Below are 15841 nucleotides of genomic sequence, written 5' to 3'. Positions count from 1 at the left end.
ATAATGCCTATTGAATTGTTTCCGGAAAAACGGGCCACCTAAGATTTATCAGAATATGTGTGTTTGACAGCTGGGAGCAACTGATGCACAAATGATTTCCCCTCGGATAGCCCAAATGAGTTGGAACATTTCCTGGTGGATCTTGCTTTGCTTTGTCAGATTTGAGGCACAGTGATTCAGTGACTGAGCTGGGAATCAAAACACTGTCTCAAGGCTCCTATTCCTGAGTTCTAACTGCAGGCCTGCCGTTACCAAATATGCTGTTGTGCCACAGGAGTCCAGGCGGTTTGTTAATCGTCAGTTCTTACAGGAGAGGGTACATGTGGGGCCCTCTGGATATTGTTAGATAGCGGTAAAAAATGTCCATCCATGACATAAAAACTGTCAAAACTAATAATTATCCAGAATGAGGGAACATGGAGTATATAACAATTTTGAAAAATGTCCAACACAACAACAAAATAAAACTTAAGTCCAGAAATAAACATTTTTCCCAGTCATTGGAGGATGCTAGCAAAATGAAAATAGGCTTTTCTGCTGAAGTGCACATGCCTGCACAAAAGAAAGGTTAAAAGGTTAGGTTAAAATAGAGTTAACATGTTAATTACATCTTTAAAAATGCAGGGGAAATATGTTTAGGTTTTTTTTGGGCTATAGTACTACATAGGAGGCTGTGTGGTCCAGTGGTTAAAGAAAAGGGCTTGTAATCAGGTCCCAGGTTCAAATCCCACCTCAGCCACTGACTCATTGTGTGACCCTGAGCAAGTCACTTCACCTCTCTACAGCTGATGCATAGTTCACACACACTAGTCTCTGTAAGTCGCCTTGGATAAAGGCGTCTGCTAAATAAACAAATAATAATGTACAGTCTGTATTTATGTGTATCAAAAACAATGATAATAATAATCATATCAGTTCTACTATGTCATATAAAGGTATCCTCACTGTGTTGCAAAACCTGAAAACACCACTTAAGCAGCACAGTATACTGGCAGAATCTGTAGCAGGTGGCAATACTGGTACTGGAGGACTAATGCAATTCAGGTTTAATAGGCAATAATGCATTAAAGTAATAAGGCATTCATTTTTTTTTTTTTTTCAAGTCTGTTCAAGAGCTGCTCTCCATTTCTAGTTGCCTGCCATAGACATCTGTAAAGTAGGCTAGATCAGCCAAAGTGTCATTATATTAGTAAGCACCAACAATATCCAATACACAGCAGTGTATTGACTGCTAAATGAAACTCGTTCACAAAGTGGCAGGTCACTCACTAGATGGCACTAGCTCATCCTCTATAAAAACACTTTGATTGATCTAGCCTCGGTTACATGTCTAAGGGAGGCAACTAAAAATGAAGAGCATCTCATGAACTCAGGTGAAAGCACCTGAACACAGACTTATCAAATATAAATGTATCTTCATAATTGCAAAACATCAGAGTAAGGGGACTTAAAAAATAAATAAAAAGTAAGAGCCAAATTTGAGTCAACTCATTCTTTAAACTATCTTAGGACCTGGATTGAGGGTTCAGTTGTTTTACAATTCATTCAGGAAGGGCAAACTTTGCCCGCTCTTGGTCTATAGTCTTTGTCTGGGACACCCTTCAAATGGTCCAGGATGCAGGATTCTAATTCAAACACCAGTGTGGGAGCTTCAAGTGTTCATAAATAGTTAATTCTCTAAACTGAAGTTGATAAAATCTGTGTCATTTTGAAAGGCATGAATTACCCCATTGGGATTCTCGACAAATTACCTGGGGGAGTCGGCACTCAGCCATGAAGGACTGGAAGTAAAAAGGCACAATTTTTTGTTGTTTGATTTTTTTTTCTCTGTAAGATAAAGGCTAGCTCAGCTGGTCTTTCTCTTCAGTATGATAAGCTCCATCCCTTTGGTTCTCTAGTGCAAGTGTCCTCCTCCGAGATAAAAAACACAACACTCCCTGATCTCAGACTGCCATGTCCAACAAATAAACAAAATAGGCAAAGCAGTCATGAAAGTGGGACTGCAGTCCCCTTACACTGGTGTGATGTTAGCAATAATTCAAAGCGGTTCTTACTAAAATTACTTAAAAACACTGGATTTTCTTTTTCATGGCTTTGTGCTTTCACCCAAGTTCAGGAGCTGCTCTACATTCAGCTCTTTGATCCATTCCTGGTTTTACTATGTTTAATAAGACACACATGAGCTTGTTACTTGAAACACAATGATCTATTGTGGCAATGTGCCCCGCCCCTGTGTGCATATTATGTATGTTGCGTGCGTGTGTTAATGTTGGTGTATAGTCATTGGTACACGGGATATAAACGGGTCTGTGTTTCACGTGTGAGTTAAAAATGTAGATTTATATTTAGGCACGAGGAGGGCACAAATCACTTCACGTGCTGGTTAAATATAATATGTGAGCACGGGGTTGCACGTAATGAATTCACGTGCTGGGATTCAAGTGAATAATTAATTAGTAATTGAATCCCAGCACAACAGTATATATAGAGACACGTAGCATTCACTCAGGGTTGGGTGTTCGGTGAGTGGAGAACGGGACTGGAGACGGAGGTAAAGAGAATAAAGAATAATAGTAAAAATAGTGTTTTCACTCACCGTGTTTGTTCGTCTGTTTCTTAAGTGTTAGTTCGTTTTGTTTGTCTGTTTATTTTGGCTACAAGTGCCGTGTCCTGTTTTGTGTTCTGTTCAAACCTTTTATTTTCTGTTCTGTTTATTAAATGCTGAGCGAAAGCATTCGCTCAGCTTCACCAAACCACACCTCTCTGTCTGTTTATTTCCTGCATCTGGTCTGACGCCACCCACTCCGGCCGTCTTTGTGACACGTGGTGTCCTGCGTGGGACTTACAGCGCCGCCAGGACTCAGGCCAGAGCAGGAACCGCATTTTTGGATTAAAAAAAAAAATGGCAGAAGACGCCATCAAAGTGCGGGACTGGATCCTAGAAAATGCTGGGCTGGAGGCCCAGTCTATACCAGTAGCCGTCCGGTTCCTGCGGTTGATGGATAGGGAACGATGGGAGGCTTACGAGAGGGAACAGACCGTAAGCACCTGGGAGGAAGGTGTGGAGTTGGTCCTCAGCTACCTGGAGGGAGTTATAAGTGGAACAACAGCCCAGGTAGCAGGTCCACCAGCAGAGGAAGAATGCCTGCTGTCCCCGTCTCCACCAGCAGAGGAAGAATGCCTGCTGGTTTTGCCTCCACAGCCCAAGCGGGAGGAGCCAGAGCGTCCACAGCCCGAGCGGGAGGAGCCAGAGCATCCACAGCCCAAGCGGGAGGAGCCTGAGCGTCCACAGCCCAAGCGGGAGGAGCCTGAGTGTCCACAGCCCAAGCGGGAGTAGCCTGAGCGTCCACAGCCCAAGCGGGAGGAGACTGAGCGTCCACAGCCCAAGCGGAAGGAGCCCGAGCGTCCACAGCCCAAGCGGGAGGAGCCCGAACGTCCTACGCCTGAGTGGGAGGAGCCCGAACGTCCTACGCCTGAGTGGGGGGAGCCCAAACGTCCACAGCCCAAGAGGGGGGAGTCGGTGCGTCCACAGCCCAAAAGGGAGGAGTCGTGCGTCCACAGCCCAAAGAGAGGGAAGTCGGGGCTTCCACAGCCCTAGGACCCAAGCTGCCAGCAGAGGGAGAATACCTGCTGGTTCCATCTCCACCAGCAGAAGAACAATGCCTGCTGTCCCCATCTACACCAGCAGAGGAAGCATGCCTGTTGGTTCACCTGCTGCTGCCATCCCGAGAGCTAAAGGGGGAGGAGCCATCGCTGCCGTCCCAAGAGCCAGAAGGGGAGGAATTATAGGCTCAACCCCCTGAATTTTTCTGGGGGGGAGAAGGGCAGGATGCTGGTGTCCCCCAGCAGCCTCTAGTTATGCTGCTGAAGGGAGCACGGCGCACGCCAGCCCAGCCGCCACAGCAGAGGGAGCCAGCACCGCCACAGCCTCCCTCTGTGTGGCCAGCATCAGCCCCATGGCCTCTGCCTCCACCGCAAGGAGCAGAGCAGCAGGAGCTGCCTCTGCCTCCGCCACCTCCACCGCTTCCTCCACTAGGAGCAGAGGAGCAGGAACTGCCTCTGCCTCCACCACCGCCAGGAGCAGAGCAGCAGGAGCTGCCTCTGCCTCCACCACCACCAGGAGCAGAGGAGCAGGAGCTGCCTCTGCCTCCGCCACTGCCACCACAGGGAGTACGGTGGCCGGAGCCCCAGAAAGGGGAGCTGTCGGCCACGAGGAAGGGGGAGGAGGTCTGGAGACCTGCTCCCACTGCAGCAGTTTCGCTGCCGGAGATCGTGGGGGAGGTCAGGAGACCTGCTCCCACTGCAGCAGTTTCGCTGCCGGAGATCGTGGGGGAGGTCCGGAGACCTGCTCCCACTGCAGCAGTTTCACTGCCGGAGATCGGGGGAGAGGTCAGGAGACCAGCATTCCCCGCAGCAATTTCGCTGCAGGCGTGGACCAGCAGGCTGTCAGCCATGCCACTACCGGCAGGGGTGCTGACAGCGTGGCCAGCCATGGGCCCACTGAAGCCTCCCTTCCCAGCCTGAGACTTTGTTCTGGACTGCTGGATTTTTAAGGGGGGAGGTGGCCGTTGAGGCCATGTGTGCTTTGCACAGGGGGGGGGGGTATATGTGGCAATGTGCCCCGCCCCTGTGTGCATATTATGTGTTGTATGTTGCGTGCGTGTGTTAATGTTGGTGTATAGTCATTGGTACACGGGATATAAACGGGTCTGTGTTTCACGTGTGAGTTAAAAATGTAGATTTATATTTAGGCACGAGGAGGGCACAAATCACTTCACGTGCTGGTTAAATATAATATGTGAGCACGGGGTTGCACGTAATGAATTCACGTGCTGGGATTCAAGTGAATAATTAATTAGTAATTGAATCCCAGCACAACAGTATATATAGAGACACGTAGCATTCACTCAGGGTTGGGTGTTCGGTGAGTGGAGAACGGGACTGGAGACGGAGGTAAAGAGAATAAAGAATAATAGTAAAAATAGTGTTTTCACTCACCGTGTTTGTTCGTCTGTTTCTTAAGTGTTAGTTCGTTTTGTTTGTCTGTTTATTTTGGCTACAAGTGCCGTGTCCTGTTTTGTGTTCTGTTCAAACCTTTTATTTTCTGTTCTGTTTATTAAATGCTGAGCGAAAGCATTCGCTCAGCTTCACCAAACCACACCTCTCTGTCTGTTTATTTCCTGCATCTGGTCTGACGCCACCCACTCCGGCCGTCTTTGTGACACGTGGTGTCCTGCGTGGGACTTACAGCGCCGCCAGGACTCAGGCCAGAGCAGGAACCGCATTTTTGGATTAAAAAAAAAAATGGCAGAAGACGCCATCAAAGTGCGGGACTGGATCCTAGAAAATGCTGGGCTGGAGGCCCAGTCTATACCAGTAGCCGTCCGGTTCCTGCGGTTGATGGATAGGGAACGATGGGAGGCTTACGAGAGGGAACAGACCGTAAGCACCTGGGAGGAAGGTGTGGAGTTGGTCCTCAGCTACCTGGAGGGAGTTATAAGTGGAACAACAGCCCAGGTAGCAGGTCCACCAGCAGAGGAAGAATGCCTGCTGTCCCCGTCTCCACCAGCAGAGGAAGAATGCCTGCTGGTTTTGCCTCCACAGCCCAAGCAGGAGGAGCCAGAGCGTCCACAGCCCGAGCGGGAGGAGCCAGAGCATCCACAGCCCAAGCGGGAGGAGCCTGAGCGTCCACAGCCCAAGCGGGAGGAGCCTGAGTGTCCACAGCCCAAGCGGGAGTAGCCTGAGCGTCCACAGCCCAAGCGGGAGGAGACTGAGCGTCCACAGCCCAAGCGGAAGGAGCCCGAGCGTCCACAGCCCAAGCGGGAGGAGCCCGAACGTCCTACGCCTGAGTGGGAGGAGCCCGAACGTCCTACGCCTGAGTGGGGGGAGCCCAAACGTCCACAGCCCAAGAGGGGGGAGTCGGTGCGTCCACAGCCCAAAAGGGAGGAGTCGTGCGTCCACAGCCCAAAGAGAGGGAAGTCGGGGCTTCCACAGCCCTAGGACCCAAGCTGCCAGCAGAGGGAGAATACCTGCTGGTTCCATCTCCACCAGCAGAAGAACAATGCCTGCTGTCCCCATCTACACCAGCAGAGGAAGCATGCCTGTTGGTTCACCTGCTGCTGCCATCCCGAGAGCTAAAGGGGGAGGAGCCATCGCTGCCGTCCCAAGAGCCAGAAGGGGAGGAATTATAGGCTCAACCCCCTGAATTTTTCTGGGGGGGAGAAGGGCAGGATGCTGGTGTCCCCCAGCAGCCTCTAGTTATGCTGCTGAAGGGAGCACGGCGCACGCCAGCCCAGCCGCCACAGCAGAGGGAGCCAGCACCGCCACAGCCTCCCTCTGTGTGGCCAGCATCAGCCCCATGGCCTCTGCCTCCACCGCAAGGAGCAGAGCAGCAGGAGCTGCCTCTGCCTCCGCCACCTCCACCGCTTCCTCCACTAGGAGCAGAGGAGCAGGAACTGCCTCTGCCTCCACCACCGCCAGGAGCAGAGCAGCAGGAGCTGCCTCTGCCTCCACCACCACCAGGAGCAGAGGAGCAGGAGCTGCCTCTGCCTCCGCCACTGCCACCACAGGGAGTACGGTGGCCGGAGCCCCAGAAAGGGGAGCTGTCGGCCACGAAGAAGGGGGAGGAGGTCTGGAGACCTGCTCCCACTGCAGCAGTTTCGCTGCCGGAGATCGTGGGGGAGGTCAGGAGACCTGCTCCCACTGCAGCAGTTTCGCTGCCGGAGATCGTGGGGGAGGTCCGGAGACCTGCTCCCACTGCAGCAGTTTCACTGCCGGAGATCGGGGGAGAGGTCAGGAGACCAGCATTCCCCGCAGCAATTTCGCTGCAGGCGTGGACCAGCAGGCTGTCAGCCATGCCACTACCGGCAGGGGTGCTGACAGCGTGGCCAGCCATGGGCCCACTGAAGCCTCCCTTCCCAGCCTGAGACTTTGTTCTGGACTGCTGGATTTTTAAGGGGGGAGGTGGCCGTTGAGGCCATGTGTGCTTTGCACAGGGGGGGGGGGTATATGTGGCAATGTGCCCCGCCCCTGTGTGCATATTATGTGTTGTATGTTGCGTGCGTGTGTTAATGTTGGTGTATAGTCATTGGTACACGGGATATAAACGGGTCTGTGTTTCACGTGTGAGTTAAAAATGTAGATTTATATTTAGGCACGAGGAGGGCACAAATCACTTCACGTGCTGGTTAAATATAATATGTGAGCACGGGGTTGCACGTAATGAATTCACGTGCTGGGATTCAAGTGAATAATTAATTAGTAATTGAATCCCAGCACAACAGTATATATAGAGACACGTAGCATTCACTCAGGGTTGGGTGTTCGGTGAGTGGAGAACGGGACTGGAGACGGAGGTAAAGAGAATAAAGAATAATAGTAAAAATAGTGTTTTCACTCACCGTGTTTGTTCGTCTGTTTCTTAAGTGTTAGTTCGTTTTGTTTGTCTGCCGTGTCCTGTTTTGTGTTCTGTTCAAACCTTTTATTTTCTGTTCTGTTTATTAAATGCTGAGCGAAAGCATTCACTCAGCTTCACCAAACCACACCTCTCTGTCTGTTTATTTCCTGCATCTGGTCTGACGCCACCCACTCCGGCCGTCTTTGTGACATCTATACATTCAGAACACTTTACAGAGGCCTCCCTGCCTCTGCTATCCGTCCGTTCCAGCTAACCCAAATCTCTGCTGCTCACCTTGTCTTTTCCCTTCCTCATTTCTCCCACGCTACACCGCTGCCCCACTCCCTCCACTGGCTCCCTATCGCTGCTTGCATCCAATTCAAAACTGTTGTACTCGCCTATTGCTGGCTCGACTTTTCTGCTCCCTCCTACAAACTGTATTTTTTCTCTACACCCCCTCCACTCCTCCACCACCGGCAGATTAGCTGTACCTCACTATCCGCTCCCCTGCTTCCAGAGCCTGCTCCTTTTCCACCCTTGGCCCCTCAGTGGTGGAACAACCTACCCATGGATATCAGGACTGCCCAGTCCCCGACCACCTTCCAGCGCCTCAAGACAGCATCTGTAAACCTCACAACTCGACTATACTGGACTATATGGCACCCAATTGTACCAGTACTTCCATCAGCTTGCAGTTGCACTGAACTGCTCCATACCTTGCTGAATTCTACTACTGCTCTTAATTACTATTTCCTGTATCTTGTACTTGATTTTACTCATAGGTATCCATATTCACGTTTTGTGTAATTGATCTTATTTGAAATCGTTCTTATCCATCTATCGTACTTACTACGTAATGGACTTATTGAAATATTTTTACTGTAAGTTTAACTGCTGTTAGTCGAACTCGCTCTCAAATGTAATTTACTGTATTCCTTATTTTGCTCTTATTTTAAATTGATCTTATACTCTACTGTACTTTATAACTGCTCTTATCTGTGAATTTGTAATGTGATATTCTATAACGTGATATTTTGTAATGTGATACTTTGTACTGTGATTAACTGTAAGTCGCCCTGGATAAGGGTGTCTGCTAAGAAATAACAAACTGTAAACTCAAAGCCTTCAGATAAAATGTATTATACATAATATTGTAATACATTCATCATTTTCTTAAGCAAGAAAACAAAATGTTGACTCTTCACAAAAGCCTTCAAATACCAGTGAAAACATTCAGCCCAGAAGGCTGTAGGTAGGGCAATTAAATCGATCAATGAATTTGACCGAGGTAAAATAAAAGCCTTGTATCTCCAGTGTCAGTGCTAGTTCAGGTACACCCAGAAGGCGCTTTTATTGTCACTTGCTATCAGTGTGTAAGTATCTGTGTTGCCTACATGTGTAAGAGTGCATGTTTCAGTGTACAATCATGGCTGTGTGTTTGGTTGTGTATATGTGTTATTCTGCTTCAAAATCCATTAGTGTGTGTTTACATTGTTCAGTCCAGTGAAGAATGACTTCACCTTTGGCCTTTTCGCCCTGTTTGTACAGTAATGAAGATGATGTAAATTATTAGCTTGTTTGTTGAGCCGTCATGATAATACAATTAAAAAGGTCAGGCTCTTATTTTATTAACTGACAGCTTGACACCATTTAAGGGGCAGACATCCTTCTCACAATGGAAGTTGTTTTCTGGAAGTCCTGCATTATCTCTGAATATTTTGCTACTCCCACTACCTTCCACAGTATAGTCCTGCACTTAAAATCAGTGAGCTATCCACACTTACACATTTCCACAGCTAATGACAATGTCTGCCTGCATGAAGGTTGGAACGTTCTTCACTCCTCTGCTTAAAGGAGATTGTCATGGTGGCTAAAGCAGGAAAATCAATTTTCCCCTGTAGTAAGTCTACATCCCAGATCATTCATCACCCCTCGCTCTCTCTCCTACACACACTGATTGGTTGATTAGGTTATTACTGTCCCGTTGATGGGAGGAAGAAAGGGTTTTCTTTATCCCTGGGATGGATGGGAGAATTATTGGATGTTCAACATACAGTGCGAAATTAAATTTGGGAAACAAATCTTGCGTGGACTGGAGGGATAGATAGGCAGCGTACAGTTACACACATTTTTTGTGAAATCTGGTTTTAGTACTGCTTTACTTATACAATGTTTACACTTGTAAAATGTGGGACTTTTTTCTAAATGTTTTTAGTGTACCAATGTGCCTGTTTTACCAATAGGTTATTTCCTAGTTATAGAAATAGAGGACCGAGAAAGAGAGAAGGTGGAGGAAGAGAGACAGGGCAATTAGGGATACGTATTCAGACATCGGTCCCGATTGACAAAGCTTTTTTCAAAGCCTTTATTATTAATTAAAGTCTGATATTCAGAAAAATGATTTGGATTGTTGTAAAAGAAGCCAACAGTCCTTAAACTTATATTTTCCCTACATTTTGATGATTGTGTTTTTGGTAAGGGTTTGTGGTACTGACTTTCCCTCATAGCTCTGTGAGCGAGCCCCTCAAAGTTGACCTGAATTGTGGGCCTCTCTCAAGCAAGACTGGCGATTGTGCTGAATTGTAGGGTACAGTATAAATTAATGTCCACTGGATGCTAAACTGAGACTGCTTCACTTTTGAGATTAAAGGGTAATGACCAAGACTTTCAAATTGATTTCCTTGCCGGTTATTAGCATTAAGAACATTAATTTGTGTCTCTTCGCGGTTTTTGTTTCGCTAATTTGGGAATGTGCTTTTTTTTTCAATTACGACAACATATTTATGTTACCTTAACACTCTGTGGAGAAAGTCCATCCATCCATCCATTATCATAACCGCTTAATCCTATAGAGGGTTGCAGTGGGCCGGAGCCTAACCCAGCAGACACAGAGCGCAAGGCAGGACTACATCCTGGATGGGATGCCAGTCCATCGCAGGGAAATTAAGGGGCAATTTAGGGAGGCCAATCCACCTAGCCAGCATGTGTTTGGACTGTGGGAGGAAACCGGAGTACCCAGAGGAAACCCACGCGAAGACGGGGAGAACATGCAAACTCAACAAAGACCCTGGAGCTGTGAGGCAGCAGCGCTAACCACCACGCCACCGTGCCGCCCTCTGTGGAGAAAGATTTAAATGAAAGGTTGAAAAAAAGACAGAGGAGCTATATAAATATTCTTTCCTCCAACATGTGCTGTTTCACTGAGCTCTTCAATCTAACCACCAAGATATACATTATAAACCCATTGCCTTCCATACTGCAGCCAAGCACTCTCTTCTACAAAGTGGTTCTTGGAGGTCATATTTAGCTTCTAATAAGATCAGACTCTAAGGTGCACTCACTTTAATGAAAGGCTTTTTAAAACCACAGCCATCCCAGCTCAATCAATAAGTCTATTACATAGAACATTAACACCTGTCATTTTTTACTGGGGGAGGCGACAAAGGAGGCATTATTAAGGTTGAGCGTTGGCGATGAAATTCATGACAGTTGTTTAATGCATTTCTTTCATGGTTCATTTCCCTTTTGGAGAACAAAGTGGATTGATGTTCCAGTCAAGTTAATTGTTTAAAAGCAGCAGACATATAGCTTAGTTCTGCGGTCACCAGTCAGCACAATTTATTTTTGAACTAGGCAGGTTGAGGCTAATTCACAAGCTTTTGTGCCTTTCACCCCTGGGGATCTGGGTTTGACTCGGGCGTAAGTCACAGTATGTGTGCTTGATTAGCCCCATTAGTCAACATTACAAAACAACCAATCAATTCAGGACAATTTAAAGTCCAGGACTGAATGTTGTTCAAAGCCTGCATTTAGGTCCATAGTGTTTAATTAATATATAAATATATATATATATATATATATATATATATATATATATATATATATATATATATATATATATATATATATATATATAATCTGTATTCCTTGATTTCTTAGCTGAGATAAAATATAAAATAAAATTAATGGTTTCAACCATTAATATCTCTGCAATGGTAGGGGGTAGAGCGATGTCCTTTGGAACATAAACACTTTGTGACATTGCCTCTATCTTTTAACAGTCTTTCAATAAGCTTAGTATTAAAAGATGAGGGGAGTCAAAACATTTTAAAAAATCCTCTGTGTATAATGCAAATTATAAATTACATTTTTCCGCAGACCTGGAGAAAGAGGTGTGCCTATAACACAAGATGCAGTGTGAGAAATGCTGCCCGCTACAATGCTAGCCAGCCCTGTCAGCGGAGATCGGCTCTGTGGCCAACTTCTTGTAACTCGTTTTGGTTCACAGACCTTTTCCGAATCTATTCGTTGCTGTTATTTTAAAGCAACGGTACATCAATTGCTATAAGAAATCCATCTGCTACTGAAAATACAAATTTGAGGCACCAAATGAAGACTAATATTTTAACAGTCAAATTGAAATATTATATTTGTGTTGCTTTGATATTTCTACCGTACTGTAATGATTTTTAACGTCAAATGATGAGTTTGTAAGAAATGTTCTCTACATTAAGGACTTTGATGGCTTTTAACAATATTTTGCAATATGTCACTGTTAATAGTTCATAACAAATACTAGTATTACTACTGTTTACAAAAGTCAGGAAATTCATAAATAAAACATTTAAAACTTTGTAAAAAAATAGCTAGGTTTACACTTGATATTTGATATTGGAGCATAGCAGCCATAGTTGTTTATGTGTAAAAAACTAAATATATATTTTTAAAAGTTAAAAGTGTAATTTCAAGTGAGCAATATTTAGTAAACTATCCACTTGTCTGGTAGGAGAAGGAATGGGAATAGGACATAGTTTGCAGGAAGTCACAGCCTGGCAATATTCAGTATAGGAATGGTAGCTCAGGCCACCTAGGTACGCTTATAACTCATTGTGTAGGCCAAGCTGCTGATGTCTGGAGACCTGGCAAATTCAAATCCACTCATGGCCTGTCAGTGGCCTCATGCCTGGTCTAAGCCCCTAATAAAACTTACAAAGCCTAGCAGACTTGATGAGATTTTCGTTCACAGAGGAGAGTGAATTGTGAAAAGCTCTCTGCACTGCCCACCAGCTATAAGAGAGTAAATCCCTGTTATTTACAAACAGTCTGATTGAGTTTTACACTCAGAAAGAGTTTGGGCCTCAGGGTGTAACATTTAAAAGAATTCAAAAAGGGGCAATATTGTGGGGGATGGGGATGGGGATGGGAAAGGGGGGGGGGGGGGGGGGGGCACTGATCAATTGCTTCATCTGTAATCTAGACCAGTTTCCAATCAGAGGGCTGTGAGATTTCAGGGGTGTGACATAAAACACATATACGTACAAATATATGCAAAATATTGTTTAATGATGATTCCCAAACTGCAGGTAATTTGCCAACACCAGTGATTAATATAACATATTAATATAATATAATATATTGGCTACCTGGGTGGACAGCTGAGTTCACTTTCGTGGTTCATTCTGACATGGAAGATCTGATCACTAGCAGTTTTAGATTCTGTTTAAATTTTAACATATCAGGAATGTTGTTTATTATAACCAGATAACACATAACAAGTGTATATAGAATAGATTATACATAAATACTAACTAAACCACCTTACACTGTACAGTTACTAATGTATAAACACCAAGTATTTCTGATTAGGTTTAAACACTTAAACATAAAGGTTTAATGTTTGGATAATGTTGAACACACACATGCGCATAATCACATACCACAGACAACCACCCTTCTTCCCCTCTTTACAGTGGACTTCTAAAGGAGTGAAGTGAAAACACAGATCAGCCTAGTAGTATAGGGCTAATGTAGAAGGTTGCCAAATCTTTCTTTTCATATATAGCTACTTACTCATGAAATAACTTCACTTGTCAGAAGAGCTCAGACATTAAAAGGTGCCTGAGACATTTTCATATAAAATATTTCTTGGACTATAAATGTTTTAATTACAGAGACTGGACAAAAATAGGCATGGGGACACCATGTGCAGTTAGAACGGCACTGATTTAAGGAGACAAGTCGGCAAGGTGTTCTGGTTAGATATGTGACCTTTTGCCAATGATTACTGGCTCTAATTCCTTCAGGGAAGTTGGAGATGGAAATTTGCAGTGAAGTCTGTTCTCCAGAATGGCCCAAAGAGTCATCACTTTTAACGCTGTGAAACACCAGTAATGTGTGCAGTCTGGGATACAGAAACAACTACTAAGCGCCCATTATTCAAATCTGTCAGATCATAAATTTTGCAATCGTGACAAACTGACAGACCCAAAAAATGACAGAATAGATATTGAACCGTTTTACTTGATGTTTCCATAGTTTGGCTTTATTTAAAGCATGAATATCTACAGAGCAAGTGTTTGATTGCGTACTGTACTTTTAAAGTAATGTTGCATTTCAATGCATATTGGTTTAAAGTTGAATTGAATCTTCCTTGTTCTAAAAGTGGGAAACTTACATTTCTGGATAATATTAAAGTGTATAAATAAGGAAAACAAGTAATATGTACTTACAGATATTTATAAACAGCATTGTACAATCAATGTGAAATACATGTGCCAGTATAAACAAGTACAGTAGGTAAATAACTGAATAGATCAGCCTATTGATTATCATCATCAACAACAAATGCAATGACCACCCAGGAACTTAATACAGTGGCACTACCTGTTATACAATACAACTACATTCAAATACTGTTGCACTGTATACATCTAAATAAATAGCATCTTGTTTTACTGTATAATGTCAGATTGAACACCTGTACTTACTGTGTGCCGCTGCCCCATCCCCTCTCTTTACTGAAGTTTGTAAAAGTTCAAGAAGTTCCAGACTACCAGCATCTTGTCCAATTAGCAGCCACATCTGAACTGGGAAGTGTCAACTGATGCTTGACAACTCACTCTTATACCACAACAGGTAGTTTTTTACGCTTTGCTTTTTTTTGTTTGAAATTATAACAGAACTAAAAACAAATGCACATATGAAATGCACGTGTGTTGCACGGAGTATGACCGTGTATTTACTCTACTGTTGTGTGCAGTGTAATAGTGTGGAAATATTCTGTGTAACAACAACGTGATTGTACCGTTTGTACTACTGTAACACCTGGCCAATTAGGGCCATATAAAAAGTTATTGTAGGAAACCCAGGAAACATTACTTGTATTATACACCACAGGTCCTTATTCAAACAGGTGGGGGTCACAGTATTCTCTCAATAAGAAACCCAAGACATTTAATAAAACAGGTAAAACCCAAGCTTGATTTCAGTCGCAGCTGTACCAGGAAGGGGTGGATGGCTGGAGACGCAGCTGTACTCAGCGTACAGGGTAAACCAAAACATACAAAACGGGTGAAATTCTCAACAAAAAAAGTGCAGGTACTCATATGTAAACATTTAAAAATTAAGACAATTTGAGTGTCAATGAATAAATACTTTTAAAATGTATACACATCGGTACACGATACATTTATAAATACAAACTAAGCCTTAAATAACTGATCAATTATAACCAATTCACCATAAACAAGAAGCTGAAAATACTGAAAGCTTTGTATTCTCTGCATGTATCACTCAGTCATGTACTGTAATACAATACTTAAAGGGTACCTCAGCACTTCATGAAAAATAAAACATAAACTAACCCACCTTGTTGTTCCGAATGTATTTGGTCACTGTATAATAATCCGTATGCGCCCAACCATCTGCATAATGCCACACTGCTATGTCCAAAATCACTGTACTCAGGCATCTCTTCCTAGCCAAAAAACAGCATGCAGACTTCATCATGTTTGATGTGCTCTGAAACGTACCGGCGCATGCCCAATGAAGCGTTGTAGAAGCTATATTGCCTCTGTGTGGAAACACACTAGCCTGTGTGACAAACATGGTCCGTCTAATTTTCCATAAGGAGGAAGGAGCTTGTACCTGCTTTTGTTTTGTGTAGTAGACATCTTTCACATTGTACGTTTCCTTCGCATGTTGTATTTTGATGTATTATTATGATTAATGTTGCTGAGGAAAATTGGAATTTAAACTGTTAATGACACAACTTCGATATTTAACAATGAAAGCGGATATGATGAATAATTTATTATACGGCGTAAGGTTCCATTATAATAACGTTCGTGGTTCCAATTCAGTCTGTAGATCCCCGCAGCTTGTGGCAGTGGAACAGTATGTTTTTCTTTCCGTTTGTGCTTGCCATTGTAACTGTGTCTGTTTGGCTGTTTTTGTTATTTCCTTATACCCTAAGGTGTCTGATAACAAAAACATCCAAACAGACACAGTTACAATGGCAAGCAGTGTTGCCAAGTCTCACGAGAATATAAAGCGGCACTGCCTTTCAAAAAAAGCCCAAACCAACCCATTTCAGAGGGAGGAGAGTGGGGGTATTTATAGCAATTCCTTATATTTTTTAGTAGTTCTAGTTGTTTTTTTTTTTTT

The 15841-nt window shown here is 44.3% G+C and overlaps 1 protein-coding gene across 1 annotated transcript in view; it reads left to right on the top strand.

Annotated features, from left to right (window-relative positions):
* LOC117414921 (transmembrane protein 178B) overlaps positions 1–15841 on the top strand; it is a 153326-nt gene that overhangs the window by 125997 nt on the left and 11488 nt on the right. The window lies entirely within an intron of this gene.

The sequence above is a fragment of the Acipenser ruthenus genome, chromosome 7, assembly GCF_902713425.1.
Source record: "Acipenser ruthenus chromosome 7, fAciRut3.2 maternal haplotype, whole genome shotgun sequence".
Classification (NCBI taxonomy): domain Eukaryota; kingdom Metazoa; phylum Chordata; class Actinopteri; order Acipenseriformes; family Acipenseridae; genus Acipenser; species Acipenser ruthenus.
This window is presented reverse-complemented; position numbering and strand designations above follow the sequence as displayed.